At 41.4% G+C, this 9,207-nt stretch overlaps 1 protein-coding gene across 13 annotated transcripts in view; it reads right to left on the reverse strand.

The window, feature by feature from the left end:
- Window positions 1-9,207, reverse strand: part of PUM2 (pumilio RNA binding family member 2) — a 95,669-nt gene that overhangs the window by 86,276 nt on the left and 186 nt on the right. For 8 of the 13 annotated variants that reach the window (XM_035700414.2, XM_049096199.1, XM_049096198.1 and 5 more), the window contains exon 1: window positions 9,036-9,192. The exons of 2 other annotated variants lie outside the window; for them this stretch is intronic. The gene's annotated coding sequence lies outside the window, so the exon portion shown is untranslated. Of the gene's footprint in view, window positions 1-9,035; window positions 9,193-9,207 lie in introns of those variants that run through there. 3 more of the 13 variants (XM_035700413.2, XM_025454574.3, XM_049096196.1) reach the window with 1 other exon arrangement.

Below are 9,207 nucleotides of genomic sequence, written 5' to 3' on the forward strand. Positions count from 1 at the left end.
GGCTCCCTGCGTGGAGCCTGCTTTTCTCTTTGCCTATGTCTCTGCCTCTCTCTCTCTCTCTCTCTCTCTGTGTCTCTCATGAATTAAAAAAAAAAAAAAAGACTAAATGAGATTAATCCCTAAAGGACACTAACTTTAAGTTTGTGCCCTGAAGGTTTACCCATCAGTATAACATACCACATTAGGATTTGGGAAGGATCAGAGGTATGTCTTTCTTAGCATATATAAGGAGGATCTGTTAACTGATTCCCAGAAAAGTAAATGTGCTAATGTTTCGGAAAATCTTTTTTTTTTTTTTTTTTTTTTTTAAAGATTCTATTTATTCATGAGAGACACAGAGAGAAAGAGAGAGGCAGAGAAAGAAGCAGGCTCCATGTAGGAAGCCTGACGTGGAACTCGATCCCAGGACTCAGGGATCATGTCCTGAGCCAAAGGCAGAAGGCATATGCTCAACCGCTGAGCCATTCAGGCATCCCTCATTTTGGCTCAACCGCTGAGCCATTCAGGCATCCCTCGTTTTGGAAATTCTTTATGCAATCCTCAAGGATATGAACACCCCAATTTTAAGGTCACTGGTTCACAACCTCACGGTGCATCAGAATCTAGGTAGAAGGTTTAAAACTGTACACTCAGATCCCACTTATATAACCCTTACAACGTCACTGTATCACCTATAGCTAAGGAATATATCCACAAAACCATATTGGTTTTCCAAATAAAAAAATTTGGATCATTCATCATAGTATAACAGATGAATCTGAATAAAAAGATCTCGAATATAGTTCCATGTTTGTCCCAAACTAGGTGAATGAATTCAAAACACTTTAACACTGGTCCTGTTTTCCCATTTGCAAATGAGAATATGCCTCCTTCACAGGATTATTGTGAAACATGAAATATACGAAATTAAAATATAAGTGCTTTCAAGAGTATTAAGGACTACCACAATGAGGGAATATTTTCTTGTTTAAAAAATCAATATACAATCCTCTAACACAGGAATTTCTTTTGAGAATTTACCTTACATAAACAGCACCAACATGAAAAGAATGAACTGCATAACATTTACTGCAGCATTGCTTGCAGTGGTTCAAAAATAAGAATTGAACAATGTACTTCTGAAACTAATAACACTATACATTAATTGAATTTAAATGAAATAATTGAACAAACTTAGCAACAGAAAAATGGTTTAACAAAATTAAAATCTGCACTGATTGTTACAAGTTATTGAAGTTTTATGTACAAACACAGTAAAATGTTCAGGATATTAAATAAAAACACCAAGTTGCCTAAGGTGTATCATATAATCCCATTTTTGTTTTGTGTGTTTTAAGATTATGCATTTACTTATTTATTCATGAGAGACACAGAGAGAAGCAGACACAGGCAAAGGGAGAAGCAGGCTCCCTATGGGGAACCTGATTGATGCAGGACACAATCCCAGGACCCCAGGATCACAACCTGAGCCAAAGGCAGACACTCAACCACTGAGCCATCCAGGTGCCCAAAAAGTTGAAATTTTAAAAAACTTTCTAAGTTGTTATTTATAAAACAACAACAAATGTATCCAGGCCACCTGGCTGGCTCAGAAGAGCATGTGACTGGACAAAGGATGTACAGTCCCAAACTGGGTGTAGAGATTACTTAAATACACACACACACACACACACACACACACACACCCACCCCTTGGGCTACAGAGCCTGAAAAGAGAAGCCAAATCTGTTAGTTTCCAGGACTATTAAGTTATATACCAAAAAAAGGGGGGGGGGGGGGGCTGGAAGAAATATTGTGTAGAAATAAATAAATGAATGAATAAATAAATAAGTAAATTTGTTTGTCATAGACAGTAATTACAGACACACAGAGAGAGGCAGAGACACAGGCAGAGGGAGAAGCAGGCTCCATGCGGGGAGCCCGATGCGGGACTCGATCCAGGGACTCCAGGATCACCTCCTGGGCCAAAGGCAGGCGCCAAACCACGGAGCCACCCAGGGATCCCCTATTGTGTAGAATTTAAATGAAATTTGTTTTATATGCATTTAAATCTTAAAAAAAAAAAAAAATTTTTTTTAAGTAGGCTCCATGTCCAGTGTGAGCTTAAAGTCACAATCCTGAGGTCAAGACCTGAGCAGAAAACAAGAGCCAAACCCTTCAGATGCTTAACCAACTGAGCTACCCAAGTACTCCTTAAATAAAAATTTTTGAAAGGTACATGAAGTATTCATAGGAAATACACACAGTAAAACAAAAACTAATCTTAGGAACATAAAGCAAATATTAAGTGAACTCTAAGATTAACTTCTGAAGATAGAGATAAAAAGGGAGAAAACACAATGAATTACATAAAGTTCTCATAATCCACAGAAAAAAATCATACCAACAATTCCTCATACACAACCTTATTTCTAGCATTAAACTTTCAAAGAAATTTCTTATATAGGATACTATAGAGGACACAGAATTATAATAGAAAATCTCACACCATTCTCTCAACAGATGCAAAGTTTCATAATCTTATTTTTTGTAGTTAGTCCCTCAAGGAAAACCATGCACCTAACTTGTAACACAGTCCCGGGAAACTAATTCCACAATTAATTCTGTAAGGGTTTCAGGACAATGTGGTCTAAATCTTCCCAGGTTATACTCTTGGATATCCAAAGTCTTTCAGAATTATCCAAATCAGAAAAAGCCTTTAAATATGTTATGGTTCCCTCTACTTATTTCTCCAGTCATATCTTTTCTTTTTTTAAAGGTTTTATCCATCTGACAGAGAAAGAGAGCATGTGTACACAAGCAGGGGAGGCAGCAGGCAGAGAAAGAGGGAGAAGTAGGCTCCCCACTGAGCAGGGACTCCAAGGCAGATGCCTAGCCAACTAAGACACCCAGGTGCCCCTATCCAGTCATATCTTTTCAATTTTCCCTACCTCCACGTCAGGTTCTGCCATTCTCCCCCATCAGGGTCACTACCCATACTAATCCCTCTGGCTGAATGCCAATTCATTTATCTCTTGACCAAATAAATTTCTACCAACTCTTTTTTTTTTTTAAGTAAGCTCATGCTCAACATGGAGCTTGAACTCACAACCCTGAGATCAAGAGTTCCATGCTCTATGACTGAGCCAGCAAGATGCCCCTCTCCAAGTCTTTTTATTTATTTATTTTTTTTAAAGATTTATTCCTTTATTTATTTATTCATGATAGAGAGAGAGAGAGAGGCAGAGACACGGCAGAGGGAGAAGCAGGCTCCATGCCGGGAGCCTGACGCGGTACTCGATCCCGGGACTCCAGGATTGCGCCCTGGGCCAAAGGCAGGGGCCAAACCGCTGAGCCACCCAGGGATCCCCTCTCCAAGTCTTTTCAAATGTAACTTTATCTCATGCAGAAAGCTCTTCCTGACCCCTACGATGTTTACCTGTGTTGAGTCCACAGCACTTATTAACACCATATGTGTGGCACTCAGTGTACTACACTGCAATCACAAGTTTAATCATCTTACTCTTCCCTTTGCTGTAAACTCCTTAACAACAGGGATCTGGTATCACCAATATCTAAAGAAAGTCTGGCACATCATAGGCCTACAAACAAAAAAATGCATGCAAGTTTCTGGTAGTGTACCTTGATGAGAAGATACAACTTAGAGGGCAGCCCCTGTAGCACAGCAGTTTAGCCCCACCTTTGGGGGTGGGGGGATGTGATACCCCCCCCATTGGGCTCCCTGTGGGGAGCCTGCTTCTCCCTCTGCCTGTGACTTTGCATCTCTCTCTGTGCCTCTCATGAATAAATAAAATAAATTCTTAAAAGAAAAAAAAAGATACAACTTAGAATATCCAGAGTAACAACTAAATGTTTCTCAAATAATACTCCATGAGTATCTTCTCAACCAGACTTACAATAAAAATTAGCAAGGGACGCCTGGGTGGCTCAGTGGTTGAGTGTCTGCCAGGGTCCTGCGACAGGGTCCTGGGACGGGGCCCACATCCGGTTCTCTGCAGGGAGCCTGCTTCTCCCTCTGCCTATATCTCTGCCTCTCTCTGTGTATGTCTCAAGAATAAATCAATAAAATCTTTAAAAAAAAAATTAGCAAACAATTTATCTTTAGCAAGTTCCTAGACAGAGTACTCCCATTTCTGCTAGTGTAGGAGCAAAGTAAATCAGATTAAACGAAGGCACATAAGGCTTTCCCTTGGATCCCTTTTCAGTAATCTTTTACACTTCATCTGCAAGGTGGTCCAAGAAAACATCTACAAGGAAAACCTGATAGCTTTCACCTTCTCAAAACTTCAAATCTTGTTTATGTTGACCAGTTTTAAAGATTCACTTTGTACTAGAGAAAACTTAATATTTTGCATTTAGTCAAACTAAAAATGCTGATAAAATACTAAATAGATGTTAATAAATGACCTGGTCACCAAAATGGAAAACACAAGTAGCTTCTACCTGTATACAACTTTTGGTATTTATCAAAATAAGAACCATCTATATTTTTCTCTACCTACAATTCACCTTATTTGACTATCTAGCAGAGACCTATACTTAGGGTCAGCTTGTCTCTACTACTCATTTACTTTCTTTAATGCCTGAATGAATAAACCAGTGGCATCTTATACAATGAAGACGATATTCTACTGATCCCTAATAAGCTATTCAAAAACAGTGCCTAAAACCACAGATCACCACTTTGACATCTAAAACTGCTATTCTAAATCACAGATTTGGGGTGGCTCAGTCAGTGAAATGCCAACTCTTAATTTTGGCTCAGGTCATGATCTCAGGGTCCTGGGATAGAGCACTGCATTGGGCTCGCAGCTCAATGGAGAGTCCACTTGAGGATTCTCTCTGCCCCTTCCCCTGCTCTAACGTGTGCTCTCATTCCCTCAAACAGAGGTTAAAAAAAAAAAAATTACCAAGATTTGCCCTCAAACTAGATTCGCTACAAACTTAGTGATTTTTTTTAAAGGACTACAAGATGTCTAAAAAGAGCCTTTTCTTCCCCATCCCCGGCCACACACCATTTCTTATATACTCTGGCAGTCAGTTGCAGGTTTTATTCTCCTGAGCAGGTGTTGAATAGGTGGTTGTGTAGGGTCATTTTATAGTCAATTTCACCAAATCACTTCCAGGAAGCAGATTTTTGTGGAGGTTTTGTGGTTCAAATTATACTTTTTGCCTTAGGTAGGGATAATGACTTTTTTTCCCCCTCTCCCGTTGCAGTCAAAGTATTCTGACATCCCAACTACTCCTTCTCCCTTCACATTTCTTCCTCTTTTTTGTACTTGGCAGCTACAGTGAAATCCTGGGATAATGTACATAAGGTGTACACATTTGTATGTTTTCTGGTATTCTATTCCGACATCTTCTATTTCTCTAAAAGAGAAAAGTTAAATGAATAAGAAGTAAAAATCTGTAATACATAAACTAAAAATGGATGAGATTATAGAGTTAAACTTGCAGTGATAAAATATACTAAAGAAACTGATTTCAAGGCACTAGGGTTAAGTGTCTGTCTTTGGCTCAGGTCCTGATCCTGGGGTCCTGAAATCGAGTCCTGCATCAGGCTCCCCGTGGAGAGCCTGCTTCTCCTTCTGCCTCTCTCATGAATAAATAAACAAAATCTTTAAAACAAGAAGGTGATTTTGCCAATGTGCTTAATAACCGATACTTTTTTTAATTCTTTAAAGCACTTTAGAAAAATACAGAAAGAAGCCAGGCAAGGGATCAAACAAAACTTTTCATTTAAGAAAAAAATCAGTGAAAGATAAAAATGTCCACAATTTCATTAAGAATTAAATGACTCTCTAGAAGGCAACACTGTGCTTAATTAGGCAAGTCTTAATTTTTCATTTATAAAAAAATTGGATCTTTTGAGTTCTTGAACGAAAAAGTCATTAAGAAAAAAATACATTAACCTTATGTCTGTAAACATACTGCTACCTGAAACTCTGAGAAGATACAAGCATTTACCATGAACCTATCTAGTAATTTTAAACTGTTTCATTGGAAAGGTTTCAAAGTTATAGGTTTGTAAATTCACTTCTCCCACTACAAAAGCAATACATTTTAAGTGAAAAATATCTTCTATCTATATTCCTTTTTTACCTAAATTCCTAAATATAAAAATTACTAAAATATTAGCTTCTAAATGACAAGGTTTGAAGGAAAACTTTTTCCACCAAATCAGAATTCAAAAGTGAGAAACACAGAAACTAGACTGATAACAATGCAAATTATCTCCTTTATTACTGATCAAGCTACAATGGAACCACTAATTTAGACAAGGCCAGTGGGGTTCCTACCACCACACCCCTTAATTATCCTAACCCAGTCACAGATAGTACTGGACAACTGATGGTCCTCCAAAGAGGGGCAGAGTCTATCTATCATGGTGACCTCAAGAAGCAGAACAAAGTGCTTTCTGCAGGGGGCAGACTTCCAAAGAAAAAGAGAGGAAGGAGGCTAAGCCATATTCTCCACCAGTTCCTTCCTACAAATTCATCAGGCAAGAGTGAAGAAGTGGGATAACAAGAAGTCAGACTGTTTATAATGCCTTGTTAGACAAGGCAAGAAATGAGAAATCTACCTAATACATTGCAAACCATTTTATCCAGTTATTTGTACAATTTTTTATATTAATCACACACCTATCACAACAGCCACAAACTGTGAATACAAGCCAGACAAAGCCACGTGATATATTCAGATATTTAAAATAATCCTGTCTTGGGGATCCCTGGGTAGCTCAGTGGTTTAGCGCCTGCCTTCGATCGGCCCAGGGCGTGATCCTGGAGACCAGGGATCGAGTCCCGAATCAGGCTCCCTGCATGGAGCCTGCTTCTCCCTCTGCTTGTGTCTCTGCCTTTCTCTCTGTCTCTCATGAATGAATAAATAAATAAACAAACAAACCTGCCTTAAGATCATGAAAAAAAATACAGACTATTTTGCTATGATAGAAACTTAACCAACTTACAGGTCACTGAATTAGAACTATGGAGAACTTGAGTCCAGGAGATAGAACTAATCTCCACTTAAAATTATGAAGATCTTGTCCATGTCTATAAAAAGTAGACAATCTGGTCACTGACCAGATTGGCTTTGAATGTCACACCTAGCCCAAATCTCTGATCATAGTTACTTCTGCTAAGTACCCTATGCAGGAAGACAAATTGTATCTCACCACCAGAAAAGATTTATAAACAAGTATGGAAGGTTTAAGAGAAACAAAATCCTAATATCTTTGTTGAGACTGCATGGGTTAGCTTATGTCCTCCATGCCTAAGAAAAAATGGTCTATTAAAGTGGACAACCTTGTAAGATCAATTCAACCATGACAGTAATTTAGACTTTAGGTTGAAATCTTACTAAATATTCAAACATCTAAAAGAACTTTCCACTCAAATTAAGAAAACTATGTATAAAAATTAGCTTAAGTTCTCTCGAAGATGTTTAAGTTTGTTAATAGTAAATCTAACTTGAAGATTGAATAGCCAGACTTGCACAAGTAAGAAAAAAAAGAGCTTAAGAACCAGGATTCTAAAATACAACTAATTTTTTAAATCGGTGTAAACTTTTACTGGGCACAAAAACCTTCAGGACACCCAAAGACAACTGTAAATAACTTAAGTTCACCCAAAATTGAACTTTAAAAGGCATTCAGGCAAAAGGGAAATACCATCATTTATGATGTCTGTGCAGATGGAAGTAAATCATCTTCAAAAAGCAGAATATTTAAAGACTAAGCACAGAAGCTCATGCCAATTAAAAAATATTTGTCCTTCTATTTTAAACAGGATTCCTAGCCAGAATTCCTTAAATCATCCTCCGATACTCTAGGTCACATGGTGAAGAGTCACCTATGAAACACGGAATCTAAGCAGTAAACAACCTTTTAAAATCCTTAGGTAACTCCCTTTATTTAAATCGTTTTGAAATACCTTTACAGACATCACATTTCTCTTAAGCGTCTAAACCCTCCGTCTAATAGAGCTCTCCCTAGGGGGAAAAAAAAAAAAAACCTTTACCGAAAAACAAAAAAAAAAAAAAACTATCAACAGTTTTCTTAAGTTAAAAATCTCAAAGTCCGAAATCCTGATTTTAACTGACATGATTGTCTTATTACGCCTAACACATTCGTGGTATTAACCCCCCCCCCCCAAAATGTTCAAATACGTGTTAGATAGAATGAACCACCAGGCTAAGAAAAACGGGTTTAACCCTAGCTGCGTTCTCAGCAGCAGCAGCAGCAGCAGCAAGCAGCAGCCTAACTTTTTCACACGCGTTGGTTGGGGAATAAAACTTTGTAAACCATGATCCCCAAACCTGACCCAACTCAGAAACAAAAACTGTTGCTGCCACAATGTCTGAAGCCTCTATATAATCAATCCTTTCTTTCTCGTTTTAAGTTGCGGGTCCTCTTTTCGCCGGGCCTGAATCTGTTGCGGCAACAAAAACAGAAGATTCGCGGATCGCGGCGGCACCCAGGGAGTCCGAGCGCCCCCGCCGCCGATTCCTTCCTACCCACACCTGTCTGCCGCCAGCTTTCCCCGGACGCGCTCGGGCCCCCCGCCCCCCGCCCCGGGAATTCCCGCACTTGTTTTCATAAACCCACTCCTTCCCCCTTCGCCCACTTCCAACTCGCACACTTCTCCGGAGCCCCGGCCGGGGGCTGAAGCGACAGCTCGGGCCCGGGAGCCCCGGGAGCCCCGGGAGCCCCTGGAGCCCCTGGAGCCCCGGGCCCCGCGGCGTGGGGTGGCCCCCCCGCCCCCCGCCCCCAGGGCCGCGCGGCCGCGCCGCGGGGGCGGAAGCTTAGCGCGAGCGCCGACCCCCCCGCCCGCCCGGCGCACACCCCCTTCCGGCACCCCTCCCCCCGCATTGTGCGAGCGGGCCCCAGGCCGCGGCCGTCGCGGGCTGCCCGCAGGCCCCGTCCGCCCTCCCGCCGGCGAGCCGCGCCCGCCGCGCCCGCCGCACAAAGCCCGGGAAGCCAGCTTCTGCGGCGCCCGAGCACGGGGAGACGGAGCCGACGCCGACTGACTTACGGGGCTGCTGCGGCCGCGCTGCCTCAGCCGGGGACACCGACCGTTGGGCACACGGCGGCGTCGCTCTGGGCCGTCCTTCCCTCCTCCGCCTTCGGTGGCGGCAAGATCTTCTTTCTCCACCTACCTCCCTCCCCCCCACCCCACCTCCTCCTTCTCCTCCCCCTCCTCCTCC

Source organism: Canis lupus, chromosome 17 (genome assembly GCF_003254725.2).
Source record: "Canis lupus dingo isolate Sandy chromosome 17, ASM325472v2, whole genome shotgun sequence".
In the NCBI taxonomy this organism is placed as follows: Eukaryota; Metazoa; Chordata; class Mammalia; order Carnivora; family Canidae; genus Canis; species Canis lupus.